Source organism: Crocuta crocuta, unplaced genomic scaffold, assembly GCF_008692635.1.
Source record: "Crocuta crocuta isolate KB4526 unplaced genomic scaffold, BGI_CrCroc_1.0 scaffold11, whole genome shotgun sequence".
NCBI classification, from domain to species: Eukaryota; Metazoa; Chordata; class Mammalia; order Carnivora; family Hyaenidae; genus Crocuta; species Crocuta crocuta.
In genome coordinates, this window is record NW_027528624.1 from 680,902 (window position 1) to 696,907 (window position 16,006).

Consider the following 16,006-nt stretch of genomic DNA (forward strand, 5'->3'; position numbering starts at 1 on the left):
TCAGTTCCCTCCCCACAGGCTCTGGCAGTCCAGGGCTTTTTCTGGCTTTACTCCATGGCCTTACTGCGTTATACTGGCTAAAAACCACTTAGTCCCAGTTCTTGGGCTCCTCACACATGGATGAACTGGCTTCGATTGGAACAGACACCCAGGGGCGCCTGGGGGGCTCCGTCAGTCAAGCACCCACTCTTGATCTCAGCTCAGGTCATGATCTCACAGTTTGTGAGTTTGGGCCCCGCTTCCAGCTCTGTGCTGACAGGATGAAGCGTGCTTGGGATTCCCTGTCTCTCTCTATCCCTCCCTGACGCATACTCGCTCTCATGCACTCTAAGTGAATAAAACTTCTTAAAAAAGAAGAAGAAAGAAGAAACTGACACCTACCCTACCACTCATAGCTCTGATTTTCTCAGTCATCTTTCCAGGTTTCTGGTTCAATGCAGTTTGAAGAGAAGCCACCACAGCCCCGTGTCTGGGAAGTGAATTAGAAGACCTCTCGTTCCTTCCAGGTCGTATGTTCCTACAACGTCTGAGCTAGCGCGGGGGTGCCTTCACTTTCCACAGCAGAGTACAAAGAAGGAAACAAGCTGCCCCGAAACTTCAATCTCAGACCTCCCCAGAGCTAAAAACAATTAGCAAGTGAATGAACTAGGTCTTGGGGAAAAACACAGTGAGGTTTTCTGCCCTGATTAGAGTCCGAGCCTATGAAGCCCTGCTGAGGCCTCTGCTACCCTCAAAGCAGAAGCTGCGTGAAATCCAAACACATGGAAAGAGCCAGCAACCCTGAAAGCCCAATTAAGAACCAACCAAGTCCTTCCACTGCATTGATGGAGCGGAGCAACTGACCTTGAGAAGGAGGGACTCTCGCTCCTGGGCATTTTTTTAGAGGAGCAAGCTTCCAGCCCAGTAATGCTGAACACAAAATAAAGGTTTGTGCTCTTAACCCTTTGGGAAAGGCAGGTCCCCACATCACTAAAGAGGCACCAAATACACAGCAACAAACCCAGGCTTCAATTCCTTGCAAGAAGCAACGTGCAGAGAGCAGAGGGCAGTCAGTATTCTGTTTCTGAAGCAAATCCGGCGTCCTTGCGGGAGCTCCCGCCTCCTCCTGAGACTCATGTCACTCTAAAGACGTCAGAAAATGGAACCAAGAAACAACCACTCCCTGGGTTTCACTACATACTCAGACACTCCGTTACCGAAACAGAACTTGGAACTAGCAAATATATCCAGGCCAGGATAATTTAAGGAAGTAAAAATAGCAAGACTACCTTAGTTCAAGGATTCAAGTTACCCAGAAAACAGTCAAGCGACTGGCCTGCCTTCATTTGAGGTTTCTGCGCTGGTAAGTAATGCCTTCCAGCTGGCAAACGGCACCAGGAAACTGCGTCAAAGCTGTGGGCCCTGCAGTCTGACCCTGTCTCCCAGCCCCCCTCCCCATCCCCAACAGCTCCGGCACAACCTCAACCCTGTGAAAGGGACCCGTCCCGCCACCCCTTCAGCATCCTCAGCCCAGCCGCGGAGAGAGGTGCCCAGAGTGGGGACAGGGGAAATGAAAGAAGTCGGCATTGTCTGAAATCCTCTTTTTTCAGGAAATACTTATGCTGATCTCAATCACTGAGCTGACAAACGCAAATTCTGATGCAAGTCAGAATCAACCAAAGAACCAATGGTCTAAAGAGGTGGTCAGAATTCAGAATATAAGGACGGCCCAAGCGTCCAGCTTTAGTGCTCATCCCTTGCCTGTCTCCCCCCGCCCCAAAAAAAGGATCACGAACATGAAAGGTAACACCGTGGGCAGGGAAGAAATCTGATGCTGCCTTACATGCTGAGGATGTTGCCATGGGTCTGTGCGTCTACATACCATATACAAATACATCCTAGTAGAAGGGCAGCAAAAAAATGCAAAGTAAGTTTTTAGATTCTACAACCAAAAACAAAGTTGTGGAGATGAACACAGAGGATTCCATAATGCTCGGGGGGCAAAACAAAATGTACTTTCCAAGGTTGGTTGGTGTAATTCAGTAACCAAACCTTTGTATCTAATTCTGGAATGCTTGGACCAGAGTGGGGGTGAGGGGGAGTGGAGGGGTAACATGTAAGAGGAGAAAACAATGTATTTTTCCCAGGGTAAGTTGTGATACTCCTCTCCTCCAACACAACTTATTTTGCCAAAACTATTCATTATATTTGCTCTAAAACCAAACATTGGCTACAAATATTGAGACTGGCATGCTTATGTGGAGGGAAGAACTGAGCAGTTCTCCACACAATGCACACAGCAAGTTTAAGTTGACAGCACTGGGGAGAATCAATTTAGCACACGGACTAGGCGGTGGCCCGGAAGGTGGGCTTCAGCTCTGCCCATTGCTTGAGTGTCAATACTGCCCAGGGGAAAAGCTCCCCCGTGCAAAGGTGAACATCTATTGGTCACTTCCATTCCAGCCGGGCCATCAGGATTTCCAGGGAAAAACTGCCATTGGTCTAACCCTCTACCAACACAGCCATCAGTGTTTCAAAAGTGCACAGTCCAAACAGCTGGGCTGCGTGTTCAATTAAGTCCCTGGGTTAACAGGAGGCTGCACGTTTTACAGAGCACCTGAATGTAGGAAACACTTCATTGATCCTTGCAATGACCCCAGGTAGGATGCTGGCCAGGTTATAATTATCGCCACTCCATTGATGGGAAACCAAAATGAGAGAGTGGGCTCCCTGGGACCTTGTTCCAGTTTAAAAACAAACAAACAAACAAAAGAGCAGGGCTAAGGGAGAACCCCGACCTCAACTGGGCACCCAAATCCTTGGGGGTCTGAGGTAGTCAATGAAGAAATGGAAGAATGGAAAAGTGATTTAATTAGGAACATTAATTCACAGACTATGTTTCAGGTACTGCTGAGCACTGCAGAAATGCTATAAGATACAAGTGATGTTCAAGTAATTGAAGACTAAAAAATTGTAAACAAAGCAAGGAAAGGGCTATTATTAAGCCTATTTTCCAGGCCAGGATCAGCAGCATGGCTGAGTAATTAAGGAATAGGGCCTCTGAGGCCAGACTGCCCGGATTCAGTTCTGCTACTCTCCAGCTGTGTGACCTTGGGCAAGTTACTTAACCTCTCTGTGCCTCCGTTTGTTTAATCTACAAAATGGAGAGGATAACTACCTCCCTCATGGGGTCATGTGGTTATCTGGATGATTAAATATTCTTAAAGCACCTCCAACATAATGACAGGCACACAGTAAGTGCTGTTTAAGTGTTCGTGAAAAAAATTTCTAAGTTCTTTAAAAAAAAAAAAGGCAAGAAACTGAGGATCAGGGAGCTTTTAAGTAACGGACCTAAAGTCACACAACAAATAAGAGGCAGTGTTGGGATTTAAACCATTGCCGGCCTAGCACTGTCAAGGGGAGCACAGAAGACTGTCTAGGAAGCCCTTCTGGAACCGGGGTAGCTGTGGGTCTGATGGCAAGAAGCTGACGTCATCAGCAGCTGATGGCTTTTTTGTGCAGGAGATGGGGGCAAAGAGGACACTCTGATACAAGGAGGGTGGAGAAAAGCCCAGAAATAGCTACTAGGGCAAGGGAGCCGGTTATGAGGCGCTGTCAGTCTTTCTTGATTTTTGAAATGACGGCTTTATTGAGCTATAATGCCCGGACCTTACAATTCACCCACTGAATTCACAATTCACTGAGTCTGGGTATATTCAGAGTCATGCAACCATAGCCACAAATCTTAGTCCATTTTCAACCCTCCCTGCAAAATAACCCCATAGCCACTGGCCGTCACTCCCTGTTTCACACCTCCCCCCACCCCGACCACCGGTCAACCACTAATCTGTTTTCTAAGTCTATGGATTTGCCTGGCTATTTCACATAATAGCTTCTAGACATTTCCCATACATAGAATCATACAATATATGGTTTTTGGTGACTGGCCTCTTTCACGTGGTATGTTTTCAAGGTTCAGTAAAGCCTTCTTGACACAGTTTAAATGCCACATCCTTGCTCCAAACCCTGCTGGCTTCCCACTGCCCTGAGGAAAAGTCCAAGCCAGCAAAGTCCAGTCTGGTCTGTCGGCCTCCCGCCGGCTTGTCCAACTTCATCTGGCCGAATTCTCCACCAACTACTATGCTGGCCACCAGTTTTATGTACTTCTTCCAGCCCTCAGGCTCCTTTCCGCCCCCGGGGAGTGCCTGAGTGCTGCTCCTTCTGCCTGGAATGATCTTGCCTCCTCGGCCTCAGCTTCATCGCAGGGAGGCCTCAGCCCATCCTGGTACCTAAAGTAGCCCATGACCCCTGTGCTTCCTGTGGATCCTGCTGGCTTCCTTCGTCAGATTCAGCAAATCCGTGAGTTCTTGTTCGTTAGCCCTCACCTGCCTCTCTCCCTCTCTGCAACACAGGGCCAGGCCCACGCCCGTCTATTCCCCCAGGCACCACGCACACTGCCTGGCACAAACAGGCACTCAAACAGTGGCCGGACGGAAGACACAAAATGAGGAAAATCCGGGTTGAGGATGAAGACCACAGTTCAGCGGTGTAAACCCATGAGGCTGTGCATCCCCCCAACCTGCCAGCCTTCTTTCTGGTGAACTTGCCAAATCCCCCCCACCTCCCGCTCCCATTTTTTCATTAACCCCCCTGTGACAAGAGCTATAGATATTCCCCCGGGGAAACCGAACCAGAAGCTCCCGGCTCTTGCAGCTTACAGTGCGGTAGGGGAAGAACCCTTTAGGTTCTTCCACACAAAAATTCCCAAAACTGTGTCATACTTATTTATGGCTTGACGGAATGTCAATTCTAGTTCTCCGAGTGATTAAAGCTTTCTCCTCGTTCTCCAGAAAACCCAGTTTTTACTACGCTCTGGGGCCTACACGTGTTACTTGAGTGATGTTCCTATCATAGGCCCTCTTGTCTTATAAAGTCACCTTTGTGTTGTGTGGGGGGCAGAGCGCAGGGGCCTGGGCTCGGTTCTTGCCAGCTGTGTGACCTCGAGCAGACCGCGTCACCCATTCCCCAACGTGGACGGGCAGCGGCTGAAAGCTTGACCCCGTGGTCCCACCAGCACTGCATTTCTACGATCCTGTGATCTCAGAACACTACATCCTTCTTCCCATCTTCAAAATCGGGAGGACACCCATATCATGCAACCCCCTAATGACAGAAAAGTCAAGGGCTCAGATATCAAAGCCAGCTTTGATCAAGAAGGCATGTAATTGGCACTATTTGTATACAGGAACTGACATGAAGAGGTAGTGCTTTTGAAAGTAATATATTACCAGATCGTATGAGCCCAGAATTATGGCAGAATTTTAAAGATACAGTACGCTTAGCAAAAAGGTCTGGTCGTGTGCTGGTTCCCCCTCTAGGACTAACTTGAGATGCGGGGTGCCATGGCCCCCGGATCCCTGCCCTATCGCCAAGTGGGCACTGCCTGCTCCGCCCTTCCTCCCCTGGAAGGCGAGAGAGCTGACCTGGAGAGCACTCTGCACTTTTCAAAAGAAAAGAAAATCCTCCATGAGGGAATGTTCATATGCCCATACGGGACCAGCTGCAGACTGTGAACGCACGCCCCAGAAAGTCAAAGGCCTGGATGAGCCACGAAGCCTATGGGACCACCATCGGCTCAAGAGAAACGTCCTGGTCTAGGAGCAAATGCAGGTACAAACCTCAGCGAGGTCTGTGTTTGGTCTTAAGACCTGCAAACCTGATAGCTTTGAACTCTCAAGCCTTTAATGTGAAATACAACCCGACTGATGCCTTACTGAATACTATCGATGAGAAGAGCTCGAGTTTTCTGTGACACAGACTTAAGAGAAATGAACTTAGAACTGGCAAGAATAAAGGTATACAATTACACATATAAAATGGCAAACAGTTAAATGTCACTTACTACATGGACCTCCCCTTTTCAAGACGTATATATAAAACCTTTAGGGGCGCCTGGGAGGCTCAGTCAGATAAGCATCCAACTCCTGGTTTTGGCTCAGGTCATGATCTCACGGCTCATGGACTGGAGCCCAGCGTTGGGCTCTGTGCTGACAGCATGGAGCCTGCTTAGGATTCTCTCTCTCCCTCTCTGCCCTTCCCCCGTGGTGAGTGTGCTCTTTTTCTCTCAAAATAAATTAATTAATTTAAAAAGCAAACCTTTAATTCTCCTCCTGTCCCCACGAGTGTGTATTATTATAGTCTCCCACTTCGGAGACGCAGCGGGGGGCCGAGAGGGGAAGCGACCTACCCACGGCCACACAGAGCCAGAGCTCGGGGGCTGACGCCAGGCTCTCCAGCCTTCATGCCCATGTCCTGCCTCTCTGTGCTCCAGTGTAGACTGTTCAGCCATGGTGCTGTAACTGATCTAAGAAAAATATGGTTTCGTATGACAGGAAAGAACACGAGTCAATGCCACGGACTTACTTTACTGTCTGTGATCACCTTTGTAAATAGTGATGGCAAGGTAGGGACAAAGGGCCCTCCCGCCTGGATAGGTCAGATGAGAAAACTAGAAGCTCCTGCAGGCTGGTCGCAGCTAACATCCTGACCTTATCAACTTGTGGCCCACGTTTCCTGTAACAACACTCTAAAACACAAGGGAGATGGACGCCATTTTTTTTCTAGGAAATCGATAGAATTCTTTTGTAGCTCTTTCAGTCTCGAATGGAGCTCTAGAAACTGGCCCTTTAGGCCAGTGGTGACCATAGAGGGTAGTGATGCACCAGAAATCTGACTGCCCTTAAAGGATGAAATACCTGCCAAGGTCACAGGACCCTCTGCCTATGTTTCCCAAAGTTACTTTTCAAAAACTAGACCATAAGGGCACCTGGGTGGCTCAGTCAGTTAGGCATCCAACTTTGGCTCAGGTCATGATCTCACGGTTCGTGGGTTCAAGCCCCGCGTAGGGCTCTGTGCTGACTGCCAGCTCAGAGTCTGAAGCCTGTTTCAGATTCTGTGTTTCCCTCTCTCTCTGGCCCTCCCCTGCTCATTCTGTCTCTCGCTCTCAGAAATAAATAAAACATTAAAAAAAAAACTAGACCATAAAAGAGGCAAGCTTTCTCTTTCCAGGACCTGATAAAAGCACAGAAGATGAGGCAGTGCCCATCAGGTCTTCCGTACGCCATGAGCATCCCAGAAAAACCAAAGGCAGAGAGAGACCACACTGCAAAGAGAAAGCGTCGCTGTGGGTACCGGACCACATCCACCCGTACCTCCTGCAGGCTACAAAACAAAGGAGAAAGAGAAGAACAACTGTGAGCGGTGTGCTCGCGGGAGTGGAGAACAGGCCAGTCACAGGGCTCGTGCGCTGCCTTGCGTCTCAACACACAAACGACAACCCCGGCAGTGGCTGCCCTACGGAAGCACACACAAGAGCAGCGACGCTGTGGAAACGGGGAAACACCACAGGACCAGAGGCTTCACTGCACGGTGCTCTGCGGCCCAGGCTTGACCCTCAGGGAAAGATTCTTGAACCTTGGGCGGGGGCAAAGAGCAAGGAAAAATGGGCTAAGCTATTCTCCCCTACTTGTTATTTTTTCATTGGGGGGAAGAAAATGTGGGGGGGGTGGGGGAGGTTCTGTGAGAAAGAGTCAACCAGGGAGAGCAAACAAGACAGGGACGCAGGAGGCAGGGAGGAGACAAGGAGGGAGGCAGGTTCTGCCGAGGAGGAAACACAGATTCACTGGCTACTCTGTTTCCACTGAGAGCCACCATGAACCTTGACCATGGCCACCAAGATGCATCCTCAGGGGAAACTACAGCTACTGAAACATCTCCCAAGGCACCTCCTATCCCATCCTCCCTAAACACCCCCACCCTGCCCCAAAACTCCCAGCCCTCTGCCTGTTTCGAGTTTGGGAGAGGCATCACTATCAACAGAAGTCTTCTGTTTCAGAGTTCTGAAAGAATGGCATTTTCCCCAGAATAAAGAGTTCATTCCACTGGAGCCGATTTAGATCTATTTATTTAGCATCACCTAGGAGCTGCTCCGTAGGGGAGGTACAAGTGCTTTCAGGGGTTCTAGTCAGCCAAGCAAAAGCCATAGGTCATGTTCCCAAGAGGTAACCTCCTGAAGTGATTTTTGCATGAGGCTGCCTCCCAGGAAAATCGCACGTCAAAAATGATACTCTTCTATTGGAAATGAAGTCTTTAATTTGAAATTTCTTTCCATTATATATTTATTATTAACACCATATGTAATATAGTATAATATAGGATACACACACACGCAATCTGCCAAAATGTACAAAATGACAGATATGGGCACAGAAGGGGACCAGAACAATGGTTTAAAGGCAAATCTCAGAATTTGATCTTCTAAGGAACATAGGAGATGTTGAGGGTATGGACTACACTAGATGTTCATCTTCCTAAAAAGTCTTCTTTATTTTATTATTAGTTTTTTAAAACTATTTATTAATGTTTATTCATTTTTGAGAAAGACAGCATAAGCAGGGTAGGGGAAGAGAGAGAGGAACACAGAGAGTCGGAAGCAAGCTCTGTACTGACAGCAGCAAGCCCAACGCAAGACTCGAACTCACAAACCGTGAGATCGTGGCCTGAGCCAACAGACTGTGCCACCCAGTCTGGTTTTTTTTTTTTTTTTAAATTTTTTTTTTACTTAATTTAAAAAAAAAATTTTTTTTTTAATTTTACTTAAGTTTATTTATTTTGAGAGAGATAGCAAGAGAACCAGTGAGGGAGGGGCAGAGAGAGAGGGGAATAGAGGATCCCACGCAGGCTCTGCTCTGACAGCACAGCCCAATGCAGGGCTCGAACTCACAAACCACAAATTCATGATCCGAGTGGAAGTCAGCCGCTTAAACAACGGAGCCGCCCAGGTGCCCCTTCCTAAACAGTCTCCTGCCAGGTCTTTGCCTTGCTGCCTCTCTCAGGTCTTCCATCTCAGCTCAAATGTCACCGCTCAGTGAGACGCTCTCTGACCATCCAATCTAAAAAGTTCATCTATGCGTCACAGTTGTGTCTGTCATGCTGCCTTTTTACTTCCTCCTTCAGATGTCACTACTTAAAATTACCTTGTTAACCAGGCCTCCTGTCTGTCTCCTCCCTGTAAACCGTATGCACCGCAGAGTTAGGGTTCTCATTTTTCTACCTGCATGATCTCCAGCTCTGAGAACAGGTTCTTGCTCCTAAGAGGCTCTCAGTGAGTAACTGCTGACTGAATCGAGAATGAATGGACCCACACACCCCAAAGCTACAGGACACTATGCTGAAAGCATGACAATACCGTGGTCTTCTTAACCTCCTATGGGTCTAAGGACAGTTACGTGACCTGCAGAACTCTGTTCTCTCGGCTTTAACTAAGATAACATGAAGTGCTATTTGCAAGTGCTTTATAAATAATGGACTGCCTTATTATCATCACTGAAGACATTCTGAGTCGGTATTCATAGTGGCATCAATGAAAAAGTTCAATGGGAAAAAGTCCTAAAACAAGAGTGCTAATCTGGAAAGAGTGCACTTTCTCATCCTCAACCCCAATTTGCAGCTCTGGACTTAGGCCAGCTCCCTCTCCAGTGTGTGACGACTTGTTTGCACACTGTAGTAGAAAGCACGGTACCAAGACCTGGGTTCCAGTCCCTAGTCTACCATCCAACTTCCTTCGGTCCCATCCCACCCCTTATATATAAAAAATATAAATGACCAACCCCCAGATATCAGAGCACTACTGTTAATATAAAAATGCAACATTAGGCTTCACACAACAAGTTACAGCTGACCCATGTCAGTCTATGTTAGGATTCTGGCCCGAAAGGCCACATGGGCATGTTGGGAAAAGTACACTCCTACTAACACGGGGGCAATGACAGAAGTCCCATTCCCTAAGCAGCGGCAGACACTAATACCTCTACGTAAAGCCTTCTAGGACCAGTCACACATTTTCATGCTTCCGGAGTTTTTTAGGGGCATCTGGGTGGCTCAGCTGGTTGATGCTCGACTCTTGATTTCACTCAGGTCATGATCTCACAGTCACAAGACCAAGCCCCAGTACAGAGCCTGCTTGGAATGTTCTCTCTCTCTCGATCTCTCTCTGCCCCTTTCCTCCTCGTTCGCACACTCTCTTTCTGCTCCTCACCGCTCTTTCTCAAAATAAAATATAATTCACTTGCCACAAAATTTACCTTTTTTAGGTGTACAATTCAGTGGTTTTAGTATTTTCACAAGGTTTTCTGACCACTATCTGAGAACATTTCCATCGTCCCAGAAAGAAACCTCATACCCATTAGCAGTGATTCTCCATGTCCCTGGTACCCAATCCCTACTCCCACTCTCTACGGTTGCCCATTCCCGACATTTTCTATTAATGGAATCACACGATATATGGCCTTTTATGTCTGGCTTATTTCACTCAGTAGAATACTTTCAATGTTTATCCATGTTGTAGCATGTAACAACATGGATAAACACTGAAAACATTATTCATAATTGCCAGTACAGTACTTCATTCCTTTTTCTAGTTGACTAATATTCCATTGTGTCGATCTACCATATTCCTTAATCTTTCATCAGCTGATGGACACGTGGACTGCTTCTGCTTTTTAGTAATTATGAATAATGTTGCTGTGAGCATCTGTGTGCAGGTTTTATGTATACGAATGTTTTTAATTCTCTTGGGCACATACCTCCTATTTTAAAGAATTTGAGTCCTTTGGTAACTCCGTGTTGAACTTTTTGAGGAACTGACGAACTGTTTCCCAAAGAGAAACATTTTACACTCCTACCAGCAATTTATGAGGATTCTAATTTCTCTGTTATCTTTGCCAACACTTCTTATCATCCATTTTTAAATTCTAGCCATACTGATAGGTGTGAGGTAACATTTTATTGTGTTATCAGACCAAATCTTCGAAAAGTTCTCAAAACCAAATGTTAGATAGCAGGGGAGAAATTCAGATTACACCAGCGCAGTGTTCTCAGACTTCAATCATTCGTGAACCACCTATATGACTATGCCCAAACTGGGTGCCGTTTCTACTATTATGTACTTAATTTTAAAAAACCAATTCATTTTGGGGACACCTGGGTGGCTCAGTCAGTTAAGTGTCTGACTCTGGTTTTAGCTCAGGTGATGATCTCAGGGTTCATGGGATCAAACCCCAAGTTGGGCTCTGTGCTAACAGCACAGAGGATTCTCTCTCTCTCTCTGCCCATCCTCCACACACATGCATTTTCTCTCTCTAAATAAATAAACTTTAAAAGACAAAAACAAAACGAATTCCTTTTTAAAAGAGCTTTTAAATCACTGTTATTTATAAATTAGTATCACTTGCCATTAATAGAAAGTATCAGAAACACAAATGTAATGAAAACAAAGGTAGCTGGATAGAACGATCTCCCAGGGCCTGTTGCTTCATGGAAAGATGGAAAATGTAACTGGCAGGTGTTGGAAGACATGCTGTCTACAAAGGCTTCCCTTGACCTAGTGAGACTATCTAAAATCATGTTCACTACTATCAGGGACTCTGCACTTTGGAAGACTCTACTGTAACACTTCCTGAAATACCTTTCCTGAAAGAGGTGGTCAGAAAAGGAGTTCCATTGTGATGGTTATCCTGGGGCGGGGAGTTAAAAGAATGCCCTAAACAGAGTCACATCTTGGTAGCTGGTTACACCTGGCTGAAGGGTGTCTCTTCTTCCCAGTAACAACCTTTGTTCAGCAAATTTCCAATAAGTTGGTCCATATTCTAGCTGCAAGCAGCTGGCTCTTCAAGTTTCAACAGAAACAGCTTTCAGAGCAAATATAGGGAATACAAATTAAAATTAAGCGCACCTGCCTTTGGGTAGGCAAGCCCAGACAACGCGAACCACAACCGTGACAAAGTGCCTGATGGGCCTGACTGACAGCACTGGCCCCCAGTGTAATAAAAAACACAATGCCTATTTGTGCTCAAATACATTCAGCCTTCCTCACCCAGCCTGACACACGTACTATTTATACACAAGTTAGATGAAAAAACAGTCAGTGACAGCATATTTGGGCACCTCTGGATTTGAAGCCTAATTACCATCTGTCATCACCCAAGCTTCATAAAATACTAAATAGCATATTACGTTAACAGAAAAACAGTGAGTATGAAATTTGAAGGTATACCATTGCCTCTCTATTTGGGCACCTCTACTTAGCCCTCAGAGCTCAGCTCAAACATCCTTTCCAATGGGAATACTTCCCTTGCCCTCAACACAAAACCCCAATTAGGTATCTCATGGCACCTTTCTTTAAATTTAATACTTGCATGATTGGAATCAGTCTCCCAAACACAATCTCCATGAAGACAAGGAACAAGGTTTGGTCCATCATCATACCCTCAACAGCTATGACAGCCCTTGGCAATCCAGAGTTATTTGTGGAATGAATGAGTGAAAAGGATGTCAAAATTTTATCACATATCGTAAGTGTTGGCTGTGTTTCGAATGACCACTAAGAAGGGGACATTTCAGAAAGGCAAAAGGACACAAGGCAGGGACATTTTAGTACATTTTAGTAACTTGCTCAAAGTCACACAGCTAACAAATGGCCAAACAGGAATAACGATCCGGTTCTTTGTGAGCAGAAGTTACACAAGTGTTATAGGGAACACACAGGTAAAATAGGCCTAAAAGAACAGACAAAAAGTTAGGTGAAAGGGGAGAGCATTATAATACAACTACTTACAAGAGGTAATGTGTATTGACCATTCTCCATGTCAATGGAGACACAGCACTAAAGCATCTACCATTACTTCATTTAATTCTTCATGTAAACTCCATGAGGTGAACATGATTATTGTTCTCATTCTGTAGAGTAAGACTGTGGCTTGACAAGAGTGACCCAACCAATGTGAGGCAGCTGGTAAGTGTCTGTGATCTGAACTCCAAGCTCTTTGAGTGCCTATCAGAGCACTTAAGGTGGAGCACTTCCTCCACCTCCTCCCATTATCTAGGGCTTCTAAGAAAAGTAAGGAAATTAGCAGTCTGTGCATTTAGGAAGTGTCCCACTTTATGTCCAAACAAGAGTCAGAGTGTGATGGGCTGAGATGAAATGATAGAGCCCCTGCTTTCTAGGAGCTTATAGATCGATGTAAGCCAATGAAGACACAGCTGGTCTTCAGAATGTAGGGTCTGGAGCCATGTTGCCTAAGTTCCAACAATGATTAGCTATGCAGTTCTGGGCAATCACTTCATTTCCCTGTGTCTCAGCTGAGTTCACTACAAAATGGCAGCAATAAGGGTACCTCCTTCATGGTGCTATTATTTTTTTAAATGGGCTAATATAAATAAAGTCACTGGGACCAAATAAGCACAAATAAACATCAGCTATTACTATGTTTGGAACGAATGAAGATCAAGATTAGATGGGGAAACGTACGGCCAAATCAAAGAACTATGGAATAGAGAGGAGTTCGATAGTATCTGAAGAATGTGGAAAGCGGACAGGAGCTGATTAAAGTCAGAGAATCTCTCAAGAAAAAAAAAAAACCTCTGAGCAATCTATTCATGCAGTGATGTAAGCACAGCAAAGATGGGGACTGTGGCATCATAAGAGAAAGAAATGGACATAATGGACAGAATCAGAGATGAGCCAGAAATGTCATATGAAAGGCAAGAATTATTTAAAGACAACACCAACGGGTGAATTAGGCTAACTATAAGGATTCAAACTCTAGGGTGCCTGGGTGGCTCAGTTGGTTAAGCACCCAACTTTTGGTTTTGGCTCAGGTCACGATCTCACAGTTCGTGAGTTTGAGCCCCACATGGGCTCTGTAGTGACAGCACGGAGCCGGCTTGCGATTCTCTCCCTCCCTCTCTCTCTGACCCTCTCCTCTCAGATGCACATGCTCTCTCTCGCAAAAATAAATAAAAAGACATTAAAAACAAAAAAAGAATTCAAACTCTAACCAAACATTGAACGGCAACATGAAAGGGCAAACAGATCTGAAAAAGGAGAGGAGAAGTGAAGAAAGAAGATGAGGTAATGTATTTCCTCCTGCACCTGCTGAGTTGACTGTCCCCATAAGTGAGTCAGTGAGTAGGCACAGCCTGTGGGTGTCAGGAGGCTCCAGACCAGGCCCTGTGGAATGGCTGGCCCAACAGGTCTACATAACACATGGCCCAATGGAGTCACAATTATTCTGAAGAATCCACAAGATCAATCTTATCACCTCCTTCCCTTTTATGAGGAAGTTCATGTTAAAGAAACCAAGAAAATTGCTGAAGATGACACAACTAGAAAGTGGCAGAACTAGTCTTGAGACTCAAGTTCATCCAATAGCACAAGCCACTGCCTCCCCATTGGGAGGCTCAGACAGTGAGGCTTGGAGGATGAGCCAGCTCTACAAAGAGAAGATCAGACTGACAAAACACACTTGGCCTTTCCCACCCCCCAGCCTGGGCATCACTGTCCGCTTGGCCAGCCCTCCCTTCCATTCTCTGATTCAGCAATTGTGCTTGTTAGTCAAGAGCCAACAGTAATCCTCTCAGCTCCCAACAGTCATAAGCTAGCCTCCTTCCCAAGTAGAAGTGATCACCTCCCTCAAACTCCCATAGGTCTCGTTGTCCACCCTACCTGCCTGGCATGTAGGGACACGCTTCCGCTTAGGTATGCAAATGTGGCCGCCATATGCCTGCCCTCTTCCCCCACCACTGATGATCAAAGCTGATTCCATGACTATGTCTTCCCTGGGGCCTCTTCCTTCTCCTCGGTTCTACTGGACTTATCTTGGAAGCTGCAACCTCAGTCAGAGATGAACATTCTGGAGACAGAAGGACTGTTGTTTGGTCACGGCCATTCCTGGGGCTGAGGCACCCTGCTGTACCTTCTGACAAATTCTGAGCACTACAGTTTTCTCCTCCACTACCTCCTCTTTGAACTTATAATTTACATTCCTATGAAGAAGTCACTCCATTGTTGTTCACAGTGCCTTACATATGGTAGATGTCCAATAAATAGTCATTGTCAAAGATCATGAAAAACAACCTTTCTATGGTAACCTCCAGCAACCTCACCTCACACTTTGGAACCCAAAGGTAAGTCCAGAGGCTTCTAGTTAAACATTATATTATGGCCTGGGGATTACTTTCTTTCACTCTGCAAAAGCAGCAGCAATGCCAGTAGAAGTAATGATGTTATAATTTTTTTTCATATATGAATGGTTTCGGAAGGTTTGGAAGGTTAGGAAGGCTTGGAAAACATAATGTGAGTCCTTTCTCTGAAATAAAATTAAGATAAAACCTCTGCAATAAAGTACATTCAGTTGACTCACACAGGACTGCCACCAACAGACCCTCACCCAAAGCCTACCTACTCTCATTTCAGGAAGCAAGTAAATTAATTTTTTTCCCAGCCTCCAAAGACACAAGGTGAGTAAATTTAAGAAAGGCGCTGTGGGAATGGGTATGTGGCTAGAAGCATCAGTTACCTAAAAGCCAAGGGCAGTAACTTTGAAAACATGGCATTCTGGGGGCCAGTGGGTAGGACAGTCATAGTATCAATACATTATCATTACGGTAATCACTTGCTTCAATAACTATGCAAAATTCATCCCTTCATAAGGAAGGAATATTGAATGCACTCTGGTTTATCGGCAGAAAGTAAATAATTTGCTTTAGAAAGATATTCATCCAAAATCAAAGGGAAAAATAATATAACCAGGTGTTAAATGAGGAAGCTCAGTTATCAGGAAAATTTACATACGTGGAACAGCTCATTCCCTCATCAAGCCCAGTAAACAGGATATATCCTATCAATTCTCTCCCAACAATTACAGAATGTCCACTTGCTTATCTTTTTTAACTCTGCAAACAATCTAACTGCAAGACACAAATGGCTGATGAGGTCAGCTGCTTGACGCCCAGTAAAACCTGTTTTTACATCAAGAACCCATTTATGTCAAAGCATTCGATGCATTTCAAAGAAAGATAATTCATTAAGATTTCTTGAATCTATCATTGAACTGCCAGTACATGAAGAAAATGATTATAATATTATGACATCATGACTTCCACTGGAATTCCTGGGCAGCTACTGGAT

The 16,006-nt window shown here is 45.6% G+C and overlaps 1 protein-coding gene across 4 annotated transcripts in view; it reads right to left on the bottom strand.

Annotated features, from left to right (window-relative positions):
* Positions 1 to 16,006, bottom strand: part of CNKSR3 (CNKSR family member 3) — a 90,909-nt gene that overhangs the window by 39,933 nt on the left and 34,970 nt on the right. The window contains exon 1 of one of the 4 annotated variants that reach the window (XM_077755081.1): positions 844 to 860. The exons of the other annotated variants lie outside the window; for them this stretch is intronic. The gene's annotated coding sequence lies outside the window, so the exon portion shown is untranslated. Of the gene's footprint in view, positions 1 to 843; positions 861 to 16,006 lie in introns of those variants that run through there. 4 annotated transcript variants of the gene reach the window in all.